Source organism: Myodes glareolus, chromosome 9 (assembly GCF_982192425.1).
Source record: "Myodes glareolus chromosome 9, mMyoGla1.1, whole genome shotgun sequence".
Lineage (NCBI taxonomy): Eukaryota > Metazoa > Chordata > Mammalia > Rodentia > Cricetidae > Myodes > Myodes glareolus.
The window spans coordinates 86523390-86545304 of NC_142034.1; the positions used below are offsets into that span (position 1 = coordinate 86523390).

Genomic DNA, 21915 nt, shown 5'->3' on the forward strand with positions numbered 1-21915 from the left:
TCTACTGGATCATGGGTAGCCTTGGTCAAAATCTTTCAAGAAAACTTACTTCTCTCCCAATAGCCAATATGGATGGAAGAAGGGCTCATGAAGTCCTTATCTATCTATCTATCTATCTATCTATCTATCTATCTATCTATCTATCTATCTATCTATCTGTCTGTCTGTCTATCTATCTGTCTCTCTATCTATCTATTTAGTAATAAGCTGGTGTTATCAGTCAAATTCCTGTAACTACAGTGAATTGGCTAAGGTTGATTTGGTTGTCATTTTGAAAGTGTCTTTGCCAGAATGGGAAAGACTTTCATTCCTTCAGACCTCTGCTGAGAGTAATAGAAGCCAATGATGGGAAGGTTTATGTCAAATAGAACATAGCGATCATGTCCAAGAAAGAGAGAAGAATGAGGAGATACTGAATGGGGTACCATAATTTCTTTTGTGGGCATACCTTCAGTGACATAATGACTTCTCACAGGGTCTGACTATGGAAACACTCATAGCACTTATCAGTGCTGCCATGATGGGGAACAAGACTTTGCAAATAGACCTTGGAGGGCAACTCATTCAATCCCAGCAGTGACCACATTCTAATAGTTCACCAAGCCCAGTTCATAGCTGTAGCTACAGAAACTTACCATGTAAATACAGGCCCATGCACTGGTTGGTTTTGTGTCAACTCGACATAAGCTAGATTCATCAGAGAGGAAGGATCCTCAGTTGAGGAGACGCCTCCACGAGATCCAACTGTAAAACACTTTCTGAGATAGTGATTAAGGATGGAGGGCCGAGCCCACAGTTGGTGGTACCATCCCTGGGCTGGTTATCCTGGCTTCTATAAGAAAACCGGCTAAGCAAGCCATGGGAGCAAACATGGGAGCTCTTCTCCATCATCTCCTGCCTCCCGGATCCTGCCCTGTTTTGAGTTCCTGTCCTGACTTACTTCAGCAATGAACAACACCGTTCAAGTGTAAGGTTAATGAACCCTTTCATCCATAACTTACTTTTTAGGTATGGTACTTTGTTGCAGCAATAGACACCCTATCAGAGACAAATTGGGGTATTGTTGTAACAGACCTGACTGTGTTTGGGGGAGGATTGTGAAAGGGTTTTGAAACTTTGAGTTAGAAGAACCATTGAGTATTAGGTGATCTGTGGGATGTTCTTTAGGCGCTTGAAACATTAGAATGTTGAGAGCGGTGCAAAAGATGAAGTCCTGCTCTTTGATGTTTCAGAGGGAAGTTTTAAGACTATCAGGGCCGTTTGCTATTTTGAATTAGGTATTTGGGGCTGAAATCAACAGCGATTAATTAACAAGATCCCAGTACCATTGAAGTGAAACTTTTGCAATACTGGGAAAATTGACGCTTCCTAGCTGTATCTAAGAAATTAGCAGTGATTGAGAAGAGGTAGACATCACTGAAGTAAAATTTTCTGGGAAGTGTTTCAGAACTGGCTGATTTTGTATCTCGTACTGATGGCCAGACCTGGTAAGGGTCACCCAGGTGGCACTAGTTTTGAAGGCTTGAAGGGGTCCTGGAGAGCATCTGAGGCTTGGCACTGTGAGAGGCCAGGAGTGGCCATTAGTGAAGCTGCAGCCTCAGCGGCAGTTGAAAACCCAGGAGTGAAGTGATCGGGCAGAGAAGTTGAGGCTCAACACCTTGAAGAGAGCCCACTGATGAAAGTGCAGCCTAGTTGCAGCAGAAGACTGAAATATTTTGGAGATGCCATTACCAAGGGATAGCCACGTAGAAAGCAGCAGCAGTGGGGTGGAGGCAGCTGGAGCCTCGAAGACTAGCTATGTGTGCTGCAGAGGGCAGGGCTGGGGAAGTGGCTCACGCTCCTTGAGTCAGAAGACCGTGAGTAGATCCCAGACTTTGGCTTTACTTGGACTTGATTGTGACTCTGCCCTGTTTTTTTCCTCTTGAAGTGGGAAAGTTTTTTATATTTTTTCTCTTTTTTATTGATTTTTATTGATCTCTACATTTTCCTCTGTTCCTCTCCCTGCCTTTCTGCTCCCCCTCAGCCCTCTCCCAAGGTCCCCATGCTCCCAATTTACTCAGGAGAGCTTGTCTTTTTCCACTTTCTACTTCCCATGTAGATTAGATCTATGTAAATCTCTCTTAGTGTCTGCATTGTTGTCTAAGTTCTCTGTGATTGTGGTTTGTAGGCTGGCTTTCTTTGCTTTATGTTTAAAACCACCTATGGGTGAGTACATGTGATAATTGTCTTTCTGTTGTCTGGGTTACTTCACTCAAAATAATGTTTTCTAGCTCCATCCATTTGCCTGCAAAATTCAAGATGCCATTATTTTTTTCTATTGTGTAGTACTCCATTTTGTAAATGTACCACATTTTCCTTATCCATTCTTCAATCAAGGGGCATTTAGGTTGTTTCCAGGTTCTGACTATGACAAACAACGCTGCTGTGAACATAGTTGAGCACATGTCCTTGTGGCACGATTGAGCATCCTTTGGATATATACCCAAAGTGGTATTTCTGGGTCTTGAGGAAGGTTGTTTCCCAATTTTCTGAGAAATCGCCATACTGATATCCAAAGGGTTGTACCGGCTTGCATTTCCACCAGCAATACAATAGTGTTCCCTTTACCCCACAACCTCTCCAGCATAAGTTGTCATCAGTGTTCTTGATCTTGGCTATTCTTATAGGTGTAAGATAGAATCTCAGAGTTGTTTTGATTTGCATTTCTCTGATGACTAAGAGTGTTGAACATTTCCTTAAATGTCTTTCAACCATTTTAGATTCATCTGTTGAGAGCTCTCTGTTTAGGTCTATACTCCCTATTTTACTGGATTATTTGTTCTTTTGATGACCAATTTCAAGTTCTTTGTATATTTTGGAGATCAGACCTCTGTCTGATGTGGGGTTAGCTCTTTTTCCATTCTGTAGGCTGTCATTTTGTCTTGTTGACTGTGTCCTTTGCTTTCCAGGAGCTTTTCAATTTCAGGAAGTCCCATTTATTAATTGTTTCTCTTAGTGTCTGTACTGCTAGGGTTAAAAGTATTTAATTTAATTTTGATTTTATTTCCACAGGAGCCCAAATATGAAAGATTTTAATCTTTTAAAATATATTTTAGATTTTTAGAGCTATTGAATATTTTAAAGAGACTGAAATTTATGTGTTTAAATTTAGTATGTTTAAAATCTGTAAAGACTGTGGGACTCTTAAGCTATTTATGATTTTAATGTGAGATCTTAGGGATAAATAAGAAGGAAGGGTTATATTATAACAGTGCTATATTTGTGTGTCAAGTTGACAAGGCATCAATTGTACTGGCTGGTTTTCTGTCAACTTGACACAAGCTAGAGACATCAGAGAGGAAGAAGCCACAGCTGGGAAAATGCCTCCATGAGATCCAGCCATAGGGCATTTTCTCATTTAGTGACCAACGGGTGAGGACCCAGCAACTGTGGGTGGTGCCATCGTGGTACTAGTAGTCCTAAGTTCTACAAGAAACCAGACTGAACAAGCCAGGGGAGCAAGCTAGTAAGCAGCTCCTCTCCATGGCCCCTGCACCATTCCTTGCCTCTGGGATCCTGCCCTGTTTTGAGCTCTTGCGCTAGCTTCCTTCAGTGACTAACAGCAAGGAAGAAGTGTCAGCCTAATAAATCCTTTTCTTCCCAACTTGCTTTTTCGTCATGATGTTTTGTTGCAGCAACAGAAGCTCTAAGAAAGGCCCTATGATCTAGGCCCTATAGCTGCAACTGTTGCTTATAACATTTCCAAATATAACCTTACTATGGTGATAATGTGACATCAACTGCAAAGAGTTATTTTAGGACATCTATATATGTGAGAATTTTTGTGCTATGTTCTGAATAGAGTTCCTCCTGTACAAGGGTTCTTCGTCTGGGAATCTTCATGGAGGCAAAATGGTTGAAAGTCTCTCCTTTGTGGTTGATGTTCTTGTATGTCAGGGAGATGACTTCTGTTCCGATTGTTCTTTGTACACAAAGGCCTAAGGGTTTTACTAAATATGCTTTTCACACTCAGATATAATGACATTTCCCAAAATATGTCATCTGCGGTAGCATCTTATTGCTTCAAATTCTTCAAATTGTGTTGACTGGCCAGTCTTTTAAGAATCAATGGCTAATCACTGGAGACTTTCCCTCCTGCAACAGATCAGAACAAATACAGAGACCCACATTTTGCGTAGAGTGACCTTGCAACAGTCAAATCTAAAGGGTATGTCTCCATCAACTCTCTCCCCTCAGAGCACAGAGAGCCCCATGGAAGAAGAGACAGAAAGAGCTTAAGAGCCAGAGGGACTGGAGAATGCCAAAAAACCAAGACCCTCTAAAGCAGTGTGATCAAAGCTCATAGGAACTCACAAAGAATGAAGTCACATGCACATGCTTACATAGGTCTGGCCCAGGTCCCTTGCATATCTTTTATGACTTCCAAGTCAGTGTTTCTATGTAATTCCTGAGTATCCAAATGAGTGGATCTCTAGTTCTTGTGCCTCTTTAGAGGGCCCTCTTCCTTCAGTTCATTTTGTCCAAGTCCAATGTGGCAGTTTTGCTTGAGCTTTTGTTTCATTTTGTTAAACTTTATTATCTCTTAGAAGCCTTGTCATTTCTGATGAGAGAAAGGGAGTCAATATAGATGGGAGCGGAGAATGGGGAGAAAATGGGAGGAGAAAAGGATGAGTAAACCATAAGCAGGATGTGTTATGTGAGAAAAGAATCTATTTTCAATAAAAGCAAATAAAGATTAATGGCTCACGTGGGTTTGAAGGAAAATGAGATTTCGCATGATTCGTTAGTCTTTACCTAACATGGAATAGGAATCAGGTTTTCTCAACCAGCAATGCTCTAGAACATTTCCAGATTGGTGACAAATCTCTGTCTTAAGTGGTACTACCTAAGGATTTAGCTTGGGCAAATTTCAAATGTCCCAGAGTATGGGGTTCCTTCTTTTTCCCTTTTATTTCTTGCTTGGATATTTTATCTCTCTGAGTTCCTTGCTAGCCACAGGTCTATCAGAGGATCCCCTCTGGCTTATATAAAACACTCTCTCCAACTCAATTCAGTGTGAACAATTCTACAGATATCTTTGCCTTTTCTGAATTTTAATTTCTGTTCTTACCACTGGTTGATAAAATATTTATTTTGATGAAACAGAATTTCCCAAAGTTTATTCTCAAGAACACAAATTTTAAAAAGATGTCATGTTAAAATTAAAGGACCATGAAAGCCTTCCACTGTTTCATTAATATAAATTTCTTGATGCTGCCTAGTCTTTGGAACTAATAATTAACATTGTCCTATGGCAAGTTCTGAGTGTTTTGGGGGCCTTGCTAACGATGCTCATCTGAGTAGTCCCAGAATTTATCCTTATCGCCATCCATTTCTACCGTTCAGAGACACCAAAAAGAGTTGCTTCCTAAGATCCTGGCCAGCTAGATCTAGGGAAATAGAACCTTCAAGCTAGTATGTACATGATGGGTAATTCATAACTTTTGTTAGCTTCAGCCCCCAAATAGCAATTATCAGATAAGGGCTCAAGTGTAAAGTGTGAGTATTTGAGTCCACACATGTTTATTTATATAAGACAGGTACCCCATATCTTTTACACCTTAGGTTTTATCTTTGTAATTGCCTGGGCACAATTAAGGGACCACCTCAATAGCTGCTAAATTGCAAGTGTTTGTCTTTATTTTTCACACTTCCTATTATGACTCTTATTTTATTTTTGTTATCTTAATTGTCTAAAGATGGCTCTGTGTTTTTACTGGCTGACTGCCAGAATCCTGAGATGTGACTGTTTTCATTTTAATTGTTTTTAGGGTCCCCATGCAGAAAACACTCACCCAAAAAGTTCCCTCTAAAATTGAATCTGTTTTGCTTTTCAAGAACAAGTTCAAGTTGAGCGAATCAGCAACCTTTATTTCTCCCGGACCTGCCTTTCAACTCTCTATCTGGGAGAACCCTCATCCTTTCATATCCAAGCCTAAACTGCTTCCCAGCAAATTAGACCACAAACCACATTTTCCAAAGCATCACACAGTGATTTCAGAAATATGAGCTTGTACACATTTTAGGAATGATGGCAGGACTCCCCAAGCTTGAATGGAGGTAGAATCTACATGGGGGATCTTGATTCTTTTATGCCTCATTTTTTATTTTTCTTCTTGCTCCCATTCTTGTAGAAATCTCTTCCCCCTGCTCAACCTTTCCTAACACACACACACACACACACACACACACACACACACACACACAGCCAAGTCACACAGAGGGTAAAGGGGAAAAAGTGAAAGGTCATCTTCACAATGGGTTTTCCAGGATTATTTAGATGTAATGAATAAAATTGCAAATTCTATTGAGGCTTTTAGAACTAATGAAAATTATCAATGTGTTACACAGCTGCATCTCAGTTTTGTTTGTCTGAGCCTGGAACAGAATAGATTTTATAAATAGAACTTAAATGTGACCACAGAGCATGCATACTAATCAGTTCATTTTAAGACATTGTTTTGCAGTACTTTTAAGATACGCACATGCTGGGAAAATTCCTTGTCAGAGCAACAATGTGGAGCAATTTCTTCCCAAAATTGCTAATGGAAATACTTTTTTCTCCTCTCCCCCTCTTCTCTTTTCCGTTTTTTGTTTTTTTTTTTTTTAAGAAAAACATCTATCACTGTCCATTTTTTCTTTTAGTCAAATGTTAAAGTGAAGGGCTTACAGAGGGGGAAGCCTGTGATCCTCAAATTTAAACAGAAAGTGGGGCTGATTTGTGAGGAAGCTCCCCTTTATCTGGAGGGGTCAAAATGAAAGCAATCAAAATACTTCGGTTACCGCATGCTGAGGCATGTCCTCTGGATGCACACTTTCTGCCCGTGTGAGCGCATGGGGTGAGTTCCCTAGACTCTAAGAATGCTGGAGAAAGGTGGGATGGAGGGTTAAGTGGTCCCCCACTGGAAAGAATTCTCTATGAGCCACTAATTTCCTCTGAGTAGGCAACCTTATCTGAATAGTTGGCATATGTGGGTAAGTCCACTCGCCTTTGACAGCAGCCCCCCTGTGAGGAAGCATTGTTTCACTTGTTTGAAGGTGGAAATCCCAGGGATGGGTTTTGATGTGGGATGAAGCGCTGAGAGCCCCGAACTCCCCTGAAAGGTGACATCCACACAGTCTTTCAGAAGAGGAAAGGAGACTAAAATGAAAGCCTCTCTTCCCCAGTCATTAGCAGGAATGAATGTGAAATCTTTAACATTCAAAGGTATTGTAAAAGGCCAAGTATGGCCTTGTTGCCGTGAGTCTCAACCACTCTCCATGGGGCTTTGTGGAGGCCTTGGGAAGATGGTGGCAGCAGTGAGCAGTAAGGAAGCCCAATATCTTAAAGAATATTTCATATGAAAGGAAGGTAACTGGAAGTGATCTGGGACATTAAAACATGTTAACCTGAACCATCACAATGTTATCTAGTCTCTACCCAAACACTCACTAAGTCATCATTAAATGGGAGAAAATCAACTATCAAATTAATTTCATGCTCACAAGGCTATACTGGGAACGAAGTACCATGTGTTTACAGTGACCTCACAGCACAGCCGGGTAATGTCCCTGGGAGTGGGGATGATGAAGTGGAAGTTAAAACCAGCCCACAAGCTCCTTTTCCATAGTTTCGTAACACGGAATAGTTTTTAATCTTTTATCATGATTTAGTTTCAGAGACAGATCAGGAAGACAGTGGATTCAGGGGGAAGAATAGAAAGAAAATGAGGATAAAAAAGAAAAGACAGACACAATACCACCCCACTTTCTTCCTGGTCTTTGACCAAAATACACTACCACTTCACTATAAAGTACTAGAATCAGTCTGCAAAATCACAAGGTCGACAAGTGATACTCAGACATTCCCACAAACAGGATATTAGAGTCCATTCAAGGCAGTAGTGTGTGACTGTCTTTCTCATTAGCTTATCCTTTGGGGAATGGAAAGAAAGGACCCTGAGCTCACTATTACACCTAGGATTAGCTTATCTGTAGATCTTTTCACCCACAAAGTTCAGCTCCCCAAAAAAGTGGGTAAACTGATGTATCTAGGAGGATGCTGCTTTTCATTCTAAGGAGCTAGCTTATCAAACACGTTGCTTCCCATATTTGATAGCTGGGAATGAGGCTAAAGTGTTAAGAAAATGGTATTACAAATTGTGTTGAATAACTTACATCATAGTAAAGAATTATTAGGAACTGGGAACAAGGACTATTTACTAAGCAGAAGCTCAACCTCCTAAGAAGTTTTAATTGTCCTGGGTAGATTAAGATCACACTTGCACCTTAGAGAAAAATCAAAAAAAGCAACATGTTCTGGCCTTGTTCAATTACTAAGCAACATATACTCAGTATGTAGAATTCCAAGATTTCCAAGGCTAATCTTGGTGTCAATTTTACATATATAAACAATCAAATCCTTGGCTGAGAAATGACCTCCTTCAGACTCACTCATGGACATGGCTGTAGGGCATTCTCTTAATAGCTAGCTAATGGAGGAGAACCCAGTGAAGTTTAAGCATTGTCATCTCTGAGCCCACTGCACTGAATTCTATAAGAAGCTACGTTAGTGACCCATGGACACAAATCAGTCAACTGTAATCTGACATGGTCTCGGATTGAGTTCCTGCCTCCAGCCTCCTGCCTTGTGTTTCTTTCTACCTTGACTTTTCTCAACTGTGAACTGTAACCTGGAACCCCAAAAAGCTCTATCCCTCCACAACTTGGATTCAGTCAGTGTCCTATCACAGCCACAAAGAAGCAAACTTACAAGTAAAAATTAAACACAGTATAGTAATGAAAATGTTACTAAACACATTGACTGGATTAAGCACCATTAATAATTTACCATGTATCATTGCAATTCTAGTTATCCAAGTACAAAGAATACATACTTTGTGGGCTGGAGAGATGACTCAGTGGTTAAGAGCACTGACTCTGCTCTTCCAGAGGACCCGGGTTCAATTCCCAGCACCCACATGGCAGCTTACAACTGTCTGAAGATCCAGTTGTAGGGAATCTGACACCTTCACACCAATGCACATAAAATAAAAGTTAAATAAACCATAAGAATATTAAAAAAAGAATACATACTTTGTAGCTGTCCCATCTACATCTTGACTTCTTTGAAGCTTCTAATATTTCTGATCCATGAATTATTATTGGCCCCAGCATCAGGTTCATATACTGAAAATAAATAAAATGATGTTGCCTGAAATGCTAGTTGCAGTCCAGCCAAGTAAATAGAGAGAGGTAGTGTGAACTCTAGGGAGACTGTTATTCACTCCGTGTAGACATATAAAAGGTTGGGGTGCTCAATGAGGAGTAGTGAACAGCTCATGGGACCCTTCCCTACATTCCTCTATTTTGTACAAACTTCAAGTTAACCTCTGAATTCAATATCACTGCTGAGAGCTTGCAGACTGTGGAGATGGTAAAATATACCACCTCTTCCAGAGCCTTCTCTCTCTGCTTCAAATCCCCCCCCCTTTTTTTTCTGCCAAATCTGATGTCCACATGACACAAGCTATAGTCTCTGAAAGGAAGGAATCTCAATTCAGGAAATGCCTCCAGATGATCCAGCTGTAAGGCATTTTCTTAGCTCGTGAGTGCTGTGGGAGGGTCCAGCCTATGGTGAGTGCTGCTGTCCCTGGGCTGGTAGTCCTGAGTTTTGTAAGAATGTAGGCTGCACTGAGTCATGGAAGCAAGCTAGTAGGCAGCACTGCTCCAAGGCTTATGCGTCAGCTCCTTGCTCCCGTTTCCTGCCCTGGTTGAGTTCCTGTCCTGACTTCCTTCAGTGACGAATCGCCGTGTGGAAGTGAAAGCTGAATAAACCCGTTCCTCCACAAGTCGTTTTGGTTATGGTGTTCCATCATAGCAGCAATAATCCTAGCTAAGACACCCTTCATATTGAAACTTGTGAGGTCTCGATTTATTTGGCAGCATGGTAGCTCGCCCTCCTCACTGCTTGGCCCTCCCACCCCTCTTAGTATGTTTTAATGAACGTCAACTCGATGCCCAATCAGTGCCAAGGCGCTAGGTCTCTAACCTTCTCACTTGAGCTCCCTCCTCTTACGGTCTTTATTGTGCCACTTCTGCTGGCGTGGCAGACTCTATGTTTCTGTAATATGCTAGGCATGCCTCACGTAAAGCATGGCTCCTCCTGTGTTTTAATTTGGGGGCTTACTTATCTGCCTTTCTCACAAGGCTGTGCGCTCTTAAGTGTGGGACTCTAATGTCCTCGGTGCAATATTGCTCAAATTTAACACAGCTTTGGCACCAAGCAGATTAGCAATAATTGCTGGGTTTGATAGATGATCCCCTTTGCATAGTAGTATAAAGAGGTAATAGGACTTGATGGAGCCGGCCCTGCAATCACAACCACACTGTTTATGAAGCTGCTGCGAATACCTATCTCAGGTAAACCTTACAACCACCTGTAAATGCTAATGCTTTTAGAGGCAGCATGATTAGTTTAAGTTCCCCAAGCAGTGAAAAGCGAATCTGGGAGTTTGTACTTCGTTAGCACGGACAGCATTCTTCATGTGCTGCGCGGCCCTGGGAAGACTCTGCCGGTTCTTCCTTCTTTGCCAATCATGGGCAACCATTGGTTGCTGCCATGACTTGTACAAAGCTCTTCAAAATTCAGATATTGCCCATATGATATCATTGAGAAATAAAGCCCTTAAGAGGCAGTTAAGCCATGGTGGCTCCTACCTTGTTTATAGAGTAGGAAGTTTTTAAAGGGCCTCATAAAGCATCCAGGTTTCTTGCTCTTACATCCTCTCCCACATGAGGGATGCAGTGTTCCTCTCCTCCATAGACTATAGCTTTACCCCATAGGCAAACCTGCCTGTAAGCTAACCTGACTACAAGCAAACCTGCTGATAACTTGACCTTGGGCCTTGCCAGTTCTTAGTTGTGAGGAATAAGGTTCTTTTCTTTATAAATTACTTACTGTTATTTTCTGCTATAGCAGAACAAAGGATTTCAAGAAACTCACTGAGTTTTAACACCGGCAAACAGTCTACAGTAACATGTAGTATAACCATACCTGTGACGTAGAGAACATTAACTCCTACCAGCTCCAAGAATGCACTTCATGGGACAGATCTTTAGATGAGACAGGTAATACTTGTATCTGTCTTCTCAGTGAACCCTTAAAGAGTAGAACATACCTCACGCAGAGGAAATTCAGGCAATTATATTGTTACTTCAAAGTTGTTGCCTGATTAATGGTGAGCTTGATTAGCTAATAAAGGTTATTATTGGTAATCTTTCTGGAGGGATCTATATTTTAATCAGTTTTGTGTTGCTATTATAAAACATCTTAGGTTTCTTACTTAGGAAGAAACAAGTTTATTCTGCTCAAAATGTTAGTATATCTCAGACATGATGCTGGTATTCTAAGCTGAATCTTAGCATGTTGGGAAGCAATGGTAGGTCTTTGGGGAAGGAATACAGAGAGAAGATTAGCTGGGACCAACATCAGACATTTATTCCAACCATTTTGAGAGACCAGCCTGTTGAGAGGTCACCCCTAGCATCCCAAAGACTTCTTAGTGGGCTGAATCTGCCATAACTTCAATAACATATCCCAATATTAGGACATCAATACCTTAATTACAATAGATCTTCCAAGAATAAACTGTAGTACCTCTAGACACACTGATAATACTTTTTGCAGTTTCATTTCTATGGAATTCAAAATAAGTCTTTATTCTTAGGGTACAGACATTATTTTAGTTACCAAAATCTTCACTATGACTCAGACTGTTCAAAGCAATTGCTTCACCACATTTTCCTGGGGTACAGTAGCCTGGCTAGACTCTTGAGTTCCTTCTCTGAGGTCTTCTCCTATGGATTACATTGTGGCCAGGTAGTACCAAACTAGTTTCCCCAATTTCAGTTCTGCTCACTCTGAGAATTTTTCCTTTCTTTTTAACTTTTTAAGAATTGGCTTATTCATTTGTGTGTTTGCATATGTGTTTATATATGTGAGTACCGGTGTGTGGGGCACATACGGGTGGACCCACGCAGATGGAAGCTGAATGTTGGCATCTGATGTCATCTTCGATGGATGAACTGCTAGAGGTGACGATGGAGCCCTAAGCACATTTTTCCCTAGGTAACAGTCACTAATTTTTAAGTGTTAGGTTGTAGGTTAGATGACTAATCACATGAAGGGAATTCCCACCTTCCTCCTAAGATCCCACAAAGGAAAAGTTGAAAGGAAAAGGAAAGTATAAACTGAATGAACTAAATAAAGTTGTGTCTTTGGTGTATTTTATGTGTGTGGTTATAAGGCTTGGACCAGGAACCTTAAAAATCAATCATTCCTTCAGTATCTGTAAGCTCAGGTGGTGGAAGTGAAGGGTGTGAAGTGGGGGGAGTTGTATGAGGCTGCTGGTATTCCTGCCCATATAAAATATAATTCATAAACACATTTCTAAAGTTAGAGTAATTTCTGGAATCTGAGCACAAGATGACAGTTGGCTCAGGTTTAACTTTTCATCAATATATCTGTTTCTCCGTTTCTGCTGTGAGACCATAATAGCTATTAATCTCAATATTTCTAATGTTTTTTATTCTTGGCTACTTTTCTGACATATTAGTTCTTAGCAAGAAAAAAAATGGCTTAGTAACAGTAGACACGGGCGCCACTATCTCTTCACAGCTCACTAGGTTCCGTAATAGATAATGGCGTAATTACTTTTTTGAGTTTTAAAAAAATCCAATTGGAATGCCTGCAGGTGTATGTACATTTATTTGGTTTGGAACTTATTTTTTAGCATAATTCATTTACTATATTTGGTATGACGGGTCCAAATGAAACCAAGCATCCAGAGGAAATTATTTTTTAATACAGACTCATAACCCAGGTATTAAGAATGCTTCTTTTTCTCTCACCCACAGGCAGTAAGGCAGTTTTTCTTCTCAAACCCATTAACTTCATCTATAAAGGATATTTATTCTCTTTCACCTAAGATTTACTCAGTTTCTGTGGTGGTGTTCTGTGTCTCGAAACACTGCAGAAGAAGGCCAAGGCTGTCCATACTGGTCACACATTTACTCCCTGAAAACATCCAATTCTTCCTCGGGACCAGGCATGACTTTAAGCACTGGGGGTACAGCCATGAATACAGTCAAATGCACATCATCTGCCCCCTGGAAACTGTCATTCTAGTGACATAGCCGAAGCATAAACACACATTGTCTTTCTCATATTGTGCTTAATGGAGCCCATCTCTTTGCCCGATCTTTGCTTAGCACCCTGTCTAAAGGATGCCCCCTTATTTCATGCGTCTTACTTATGAAGTATGCAGGTGTGAGGAGCCAAGAGTCTGTGTTAGATGCACACTTGGTTTTCTTTTTCCTTTCCCTTTGCTTTCCTATCCTTTCCGTTTCTTTTCTTCTTTTCTCTTCTCGAGTGAAATACCAAATAGATAAGATCATGATGTTATAGTAATTCTCAGAATTGCAATCCCTCAGGGCAACACAATGAACTCCAGACAGTGCTTGCATGTGCAATGGATTGCCTTATGAGAGAATAACACCTTCTCTGTAAGTTCATCTGTACAATGTCCATGCTGTGTCAAGAAGACATTGTTCCCTTAGAATCTTCCACCACCTCTAGCTCATACAATCTTTTCCTTCTGTCATCATTATAGATTCCCAAGTCTTGAGAAAATGAGTTTGGTGGCAATATGTCATTTAGGATGGTACAATTAAACATCTGCCACTCTCTGCACATCATCCAGTTCTGAGTCTCTTTGTCAATTCCCACCTACTGCAAGAAGAGGCTTCTCTGATGGGGACCAAGGGAGACACTAATATATGAGCATAGGAGAATGCAAATCCTACACAGGTTCAAGTCGGAAAAGGTCCCAGCACTGAGAGAAGGAAGTGAACATAGGGTCCCACTACTCACTAAAAAACTGTCTTTAGCTGATACCTGTTGGCAAAGAAAAAAAAAATCCATGTTTCGCAATAGAGTGTCACTGGATAGAATATAGCACAACTGTCACAAAACAAACGACTTTAATGGTATTTTTGTGAACATTTGTTTCATTATGGTTTCATTTGAACTTTTTTTTGTCTTACTGATCTTTTACCTTCTCTGATTTTCATTTTGTGGAATTTTTTGTTTGCTTTTTGCTGTTTTTCATAGTTTTTTGTTTTTGTTTTGTTGTGTGTGTTTTGTTTTTTGAAAAAGTGAGAGAGACAGTGAGAACATAAAGTTGGGTGAGTAGGGAGGTAGGAAGGATCTAGGAGGAGTGCTAGGAGAGAAAACATGATCAAAAATATTGTGCGAAACTATTTCAGAAAAAAAGGTATTAGTAGAGGGGCCAGCAGTAGCGGATCGTCAGCTAATAGGGATCAGTGCTTGTGGGTGTTCACAATAATTTTATATTTTAATCCCAAGTCTTTTCTCAAAAGATCGACAGGAAAACTAGTGATGGTGAAATTTAAATGGTGAATGGAATATAAGAGCTTCCTGGTCTCTGTAGATGGTTACATGAACATGTAGCTTGCAAATATAGAAGAATACATTGATTGTGCTTTGGGCATCCAGGTGAAGGTCTACTAAAGTGTATTAATGTCCTTTATATTAGGGGCACTAAAGAAGAAGAGGAAGATCAGGAAATGAGAGAATAGCATCTTTGGGGAAATATATACATAATATATATTCATATATATTCATTGTATAATATATAACTATATGTGCTATATATTAATATATTATATATTTATGTTTATGCATTAGAGCTTTTTTAAGTAGGAGATTATCATCAGTTTAAGAAGCTTTGATTTTGTGTAGGAGTTGCTTGTAACTTGTAGCTCTGATCCTCCTGCCCTGAGACATTCAACATCTGTGCATCTAAGCCTTGTCTTTTTTATCACTGTAAAATATGCCTAATATAGACAGGTGCTACAATAATAAAAATAAAAGTTGCTAATGTAGACAGAAAAACATGTTTGCTCTAGCATATACTTTGAGTTTCCTTTTCACACTCAGTTGGCCTAAGATGTTGGACCTGTGAGGAGGCACACATCATGACAGGTGTGCCTGACAGGGTGAAGCTGTTTACCTCATCCCAAGAAGGCAAGGATTGATAGAATATAGCATATTGATAGAACATAGAACATAGCATCCTATGATGCCCTCTGAGTGCCAGCTGCAATATCATAGAGTCTCTGCTATACTCCACTTATTCTTTTATTTGCATTTTAATTTTTTTTTATTTTTTGAGAATTTAATACAATGTCTTTTGATCACAGTCACCCAGTCTTCGACTCTCACTCCTTCCAGATCCAAGCCTACCTCTTTTCCTACCCTTTTCATAACATAACACCCCCTTCCCAGTTTGCACTACTTCTATAACCCCAGATATGAAGCTCTTCGTGGAGCATGATTGACCTATGCACAGCCATACCTTTAGTAAAAAGTGACTCTTCCTTCCCCAGAAGTCAGCAACTGTCTATAACTGCTCAGTTAGGGTGGGAGGCATTTAAGTGTTTCCCTCCTCCATCATAGAATCCTGACTAGCTTGATCTTGTGCAAGGCTTGTGTAGGGTACCATACCTGCTGTGAATTTACAAGTCTAGAGGTTTCCTAGTATCCAGAAAACACTGTAGAAATATAGGTAGTCCGTTCTTACATCTCCCTCTTATAGTCTTTTCGATCACTGTTCTGGAATGGTCCCCAAGTCTTGGGATGGAGTGTGATACAGATATATCGCTGTAGTTGAACTCCGAACAGATACTTCTTCTCTGTATTTTGACCAGTTATGAGTTTCTGTATTGACTATCATTCACTGTGTGAAAAAAACATCTCTGGTGATGTCTGAGTGTATCTCACTTTTTAAGACTTTCACCCTTCTCCACCTAAGGACCAAATCTTTTACAGATGTCCACACAAACACACTGGGCATGGAAACTTGAGCACCTTTACCATCAGTAAAGAAATTATCTTTATTGAAAGGTATCATTCATCTCTAAATATTTTTTGTATAACTCACTTACCAACCTCATTCTTTGTAAAGTGACCAGCCTATGCAAACATTCTTTAAGCTGTGTCTGTAACAAGTGAGTCAGTATTTGTTAAATGAGTATGAATGCATGAATTCATGTTCCAGGAATGTGAGTTTTCATTTATAATAATAAGAGGGATGCTGTTTTAGTTATTCACCTGAAGTGGTGTTGGCTCAGAACAGAAGCTCAGTAATTATTGGTTGAATGTTTCAATGAGGTTAACCTGAAGATGATGTTCTTGACATGGTCATGATTTTACACCTCTTCTTCTATAGATAATAATTTGGATACTTGAGGACACGATGCTCCAGAGACACCATGGATAGACTACATATCATGTCTACTCCAAGTGTATTTAATAAAACAAGCATTTTTTACTTGTATATCTAGAAAATATTACTTTCTAAATTTATAACATTCTTGATACAACTTTGGTTTTGCTCTGTGTGATGATAAATGTTAGAATTATAAAATGTTCACAGGTTATAATAAAGTCAGAGAAACTAGAAGGCATTAAGTATTAACTGAAGATGTACAAGGTATATTGACTTCTCAAACCAGAGAATTCTGGAGGAAAACAATAAAATCAAAAGCAATAGCAAACAATCGAAAACAAATGACCTGCCAACCTACTTTCCCCAGATGCCCGTCTTTTAATCTATTTTGTGTTTACTAACATCTTATGGAATGTAGACATGGAACAATATTTTTTAAAAATGTAATTACCTTTTACAGTCCTTGATTCACTTGATGTGTTTCTACTTTCACGAAAAAACTTGCACTTCCCCAAAGGCCTATCAGGAAAGAGTCTTCATAAAATCATAGTGGGAATCAGAGAGGTCTTTATGTCAGAGTCATCCCCAGGTACCCAACAGGGTATCACATTCCTAGAGGGAAGATTTGGAAAGAATTGCAGCATATGTGTAGAACTCAAAATTCCAGGGGCAAGACCTCTATTTTAATTTTTTATTGATTTTATTGAGCTATATATTTTACTCTGCTCCCCTCCTCTCTTCCTCTCCCCACCCCTTCAACCCTTTCCCATGGTCCCCATGCTCCCAATTTACTCAGAAGATCTTGTCTTTTTCTACTTCCCATGTAGATTAGGTCCACATAAGTCTTTCCTAGGGTTCTCGCTGTTGTCTAGGTTCTCTGAGGTTGTAAATTGTAGGCTGGTTTTTCTTTGCTTTATGTTTAAATGCCACTTATAAGTGAGTACATGTGATATTTGTCTTTCTGGGTCTGGGTTACATCACTCAATATGATGTTTTCTAGATCCATACATTTGGCTGAAAATTTCAAGATGTCATTAATTTATTCTGCTGTGTAGTACTCCATTGTGTAAATGTACCACATTTTCCTCATCCATTCTTCAGTCGAGGAACATTTATGTTGTTTCCAGGTTCTGGCTATGAGAAACAATGCTGCTATGAACATAGTTGAGCACATGTCCTTGTAGTATGATTGAACATCCTTTGAACATATACCCAAAAGTGGTATTGCTGGGTCTGGAGGTAGGTTGTTATCTAATTTTCTGAGAAATCACCATACTGATATCCAAAGCAACTATACCAGTTTGCAATCTGACCAGCAATAGAAGAGTGTTCCCTTACCAGGGACAAGACTTTTGTAGAGACAGACAGTATCGGTATTTGATTCTGACTCTTAGCACAACCAGGAGCTTTCCTTAAAACATTTATTTTAAGATTGTACTGAACAATTACGTTAACTCTATATAAACTGAAGTCTTAGTTAGGAATCATTCCTCAGTTGAGAAAATGCTTCCAGAGATCAGGCTGTAGACAAGGGTGTGGGGCATTTATTAATTGGTGATTGACAAGGGAGGGCCAACCCAAAGTGGGTGGTACCATTCCTGGGAATCATCCTAGATTCTGTAAGAAAACTGACTGAGAAAGTTATAGGAGCAAACTAGTAAGTGGTGCCCTTCTATGGCCTCTGCCTCTGCTCCTGCCTGCGGGTTCCTGCCCTACATGAGTTAGTGCCCTGACTTCTTTCAATGATATACAGTGATATGCCAGTATACGTATAATATAATGCAGAAGTGGATTCAGTACAACTTCGAAAATCCCCCTAATCTATAACAGTCTCAAACTTGTACAATGTTCAAGCTTATAGATTCAATATCAGTGTCTATTTAAAAGTCTGAAGTTCAAAGTCACTCCTGAAATGCATGCAATCTCTTAACTTTAAAACCTTTTTATATTCAAAGAGCAGATCACATATTCCAACATACATACAGTGTCACAGGATATCTATTACCATTCCAAAACAGAGGAAAGGCTGCATAGTGAGGAAGTGTTTGGTCAAAGTGAGACCAAAAACCAGTTGGGCAAACTTCAAACTCTGCATCCCAATGTCTGATGTCAAAGCTGTCTTCACATCTCCAATTCCTTCCACCTTTGTTGATTGAAGCACACTTCTTTCCCTTGGCCTGGTTCTTCTCCCTTTTATCAGCGTTCCCTGGCAGGTGTCCCATTCTGGCATCTTCAGCATCTTGTGGTCTCCAAAGCCAATTTTCAGGCCTTCGCGTCACTGCTTCACCTGGTTGTCTCTCTTGGCCTCCATCCATGGTCATCCCTGATACATGCCTGACACCAGCAGCTTTCCCTAGTCATAGAGAGAAATTCTATAACCCCTTTATTGTATCTTTCACTCTAAATCCAGGACCACGAGGGCAAAACTGCAAAGTTCTGTGGCTTGCTGGGACTAGAGCATTGCTCCCTCATTTAGTTATATCTTTACTATCTTTCTCTTTTCTATGGTTTCTTTCACTGCCCAAGCTAAGCTGCCCTGGAATTTGTTCTGTAGTCCAGGCTGGCCTTGAACTCAAAGATCTCTGTCTCCTGAGTGCTGGGATTAATAGCATATATCACCACTCTTGGACCTAAACTGTCCTTTAATTTCTTTTCACAAGTTGAAAGCTTATTGGGGTGGGATCTTGCTCTAGTAATATCACTCCCTTTATTCCATTTAACTTCAGGCTTTTCTTTAATTGGTTTATCTCCTTGAACACAGGACTTCGCTGCACTTCATTTCCCGGTACTCCTTTTCTTCTCAAATTGTACATTTTTTGTTTTTACTTATTAACTTGCTCCTTTTCATTGTAAATCTTTACTAGAATTAACACTAATTATCACAAAACAGAGTCTATTCTAGGCTTTTCTACCCTCAGGCAGACATTTGGGATGAGGGCAAAAACCAGCCACATTCTTCATCAAAATATCACAGGAATAGTCTATAGGCCATGTATTAATATTCTTTTCCTCTCAAACCTCATGAACCAGGCCAACACAACTCAAATCACCATGAGCCCCACTGTCTTCCATGTTCTTACTAGTGTGGCCCATTAAGCAATACTTAAAGCATTCCACTGTATTCTGAATCCAAAATTCACATTCTTCTAAGTATGATCAGGACTATTACATCAAAACCCTACTCCTGGTTCCAACTTCTGTCTTAGTTTGGGTTTTTATTGATGTAAAGAGACACCATGGCCATGACAATTCATAAAAAGGAAAACATTTCACTGAGACTGGTTTGCAGTTTGCAGAGGTTTAGACCATTTTCATGGTGGGGTCCAGGTAGACATGGTTCTGGAGATGGAGCCAAGGGTTTTGCATCTTGATCCACAGGCAGCAGAAGCAACTGTGTACTGGGGAGAGCTTGGGTGTATATGATACCTCAAAGTCTGCCCCAGAGTGCCACCCTTCCCCCAGCAAGGCCATGCCTCCTAATAGTGTTACTCCCTATGGGCCAAGCATTCAAACACATAAGTCTACGGAGGACATACCTAGTCACACCACCACAACAGATGATTAGGTTAGGTTGGGCATCCTTGGGCCTTTCTTTTCTGTTAATAACTAGGTTTTCTTAACCAAGAAAAAAGACAAAGGGCTTTCAAAAGATATGAGAATTAATGGCACATGTTCTGAAAAAAAAGAATCCAAGGTTTGGATTTTCAACATTTTCAAGTTAATTCACATAAAATCCTATCTTGTCACCCTAGGCACCTTTTCTGACAAGCAACTATTTTCATTAACTGCTTCCAAGGTTGGTCAAGGGAATGTCTTTGGCAGGGTGGGTATTTTATAGGGGGGTAGGCCCAGGTACCATTGCCGATGTTTTCCCCCATGTCCTATAAGCTGCTGGTAGACCACAGTTCCTAAATTACAAATGCCTAATTTCTAAGACCCTCATCCCTCACTTCCTTACTCCTGTAGACTTCTATTTGTGATTTAAGCAAGTTTTGGAATGGTAATGTATATCTTGTGACATTGTATGTAGAAATACGTGATCTGCTCTTTGATTATAAAAGGATCTGAAAGTTAAGAGGCTGCATGAATCTCAGGAGTGACTTTGAACTTTGGACTTTTAAACAGACACTGATATTGATTCTATAAACTTGGGTACTGTACAAGTTTGAGACTGTTATAGATTAGGGGGACTTTTGAAGTTGTACTGAATCCATTTCTGCACTATATGTATTATTTGAAGCTTGGCTATCAGCAGAAGGTTTCAGGACTGGAGGCGGGGCAAGGGTTCCTCTTGCTAAGTAGGAATCACATTTATAAATAGCCACCTGCAGTTGCTCATGAAATGACCCAGTGGTTTCGGGTGCAGAGCCCAAACTGAGGGCAGCCTGTGCTAGCAGGGAGAGCACCTGGACCCAAGCCAGCTTTTCCAGCTAGCAGGCCAGCGTGAAATCAAAGCAACTCATGTTGATGGCTCTGACAGAAGGTGCCATGCACAAATTAGAATTAGTTCAGAAATTAACTGCCAGATTATTAATTTGGAAGGAGCGTTCACAGTGCAGTTTCTTCTTTCTCAGTTTCGGGCTGAGCTTTCTTGTCTGTTGATACTAATCTTGCTACTTCCTCTGACTCCTTGGCACAACCCCAGAGACTCAGAAAGTTCTTGCTGGGCGAGATTCAGAAGGAAGAGATAACCAAGCAGGTTTTTGCTCTTTTGAGTTTCTAGTGTGGATTCGCTATCTATTTCTCTAGCTTTCTGAACAGTTAATTTGTCAATCTTTGAATCTCAGGTGACTGATTTGTAAGTCACAGACAGGAAAAAGACATTAGAATGATTAGGACTGCTAACATACCAGAATCTTTAAAACATAGTCTTTTGTGTTAAAACTAATTAGTAAATAAATTATACATTAAGACACTTATTTGACTACAAAAGGTCCCTATAGCTCTATTTCATTCAGAAGTAACATATCAATATTTTGTTTGACAATAATTAAAATTGAACTTCCTGTTTATATTCTGTTTTGTTTGTCTTATAACTCATATGTGTTATTGTAAAATCTTTTTAACTTACCACTTAATAATTTCCATATCAATAACCTATATATAGGTCTTTCTTTTTAAGGACTGTATAGTATTCCTTTGGCGGTTATGAAGTTATTTATTCGTGTACTGTTTTATCAGTATTTATTTCTATTGTTTACAACTATGAACTCTTAGAAAAAGAGCTATGACAGATGTCATTCTAGTCACATCTTTATAGTCATATCTAAATATTTCTACCAGATAAATTCTTTGAAAAAGAAATTTCTAATTCAAAGGCCCAGGATTTTTTTTTCCAACAACTACTTAAGATGCAGGGTCACCTAGGCAACAACCTCAAACCAGATTTTGTCTTGGAGTGAGAATTTCTTCTGTCTGTGATGGCCAGAAAATTAGGGAATTTCCAGAACTGAAGTTTTGATGGGTCTCTTTGCTTCTTATCCAACAGGCAGGCCTAAAATGACTCTTTTCGTGCTCATTTTTATGGGTGATAATGTGCACCTCCCACCTGGCACTTCCTTCTATTTCTCTACAGCTGTAACAA

General features: G+C 39.8%; 1 long non-coding RNA gene and 1 pseudogene across 3 annotated transcripts in view; one reads left to right on the plus strand and one right to left on the minus strand.

Annotated features, from left to right (window-relative positions):
• Window positions 1-21915, minus strand: part of LOC125401565 (uncharacterized) — a 59511-nt gene that overhangs the window by 10726 nt on the left and 26870 nt on the right. For all 3 annotated transcript variants that reach the window (XR_015738687.1, XR_015738689.1, XR_015738688.1), the window contains 2 exons: window positions 16783-16943; window positions 9115-9207 (listed from right to left, as the gene is read on the minus strand). This is a non-coding gene — a long non-coding RNA (uncharacterized LOC125401565). The remainder of the gene's footprint in view (window positions 1-9114; window positions 9208-16782; window positions 16944-21915) is intronic.
• LOC148121012 (small nuclear ribonucleoprotein F pseudogene) lies at window positions 14315-14551 on the plus strand (annotated as a pseudogene).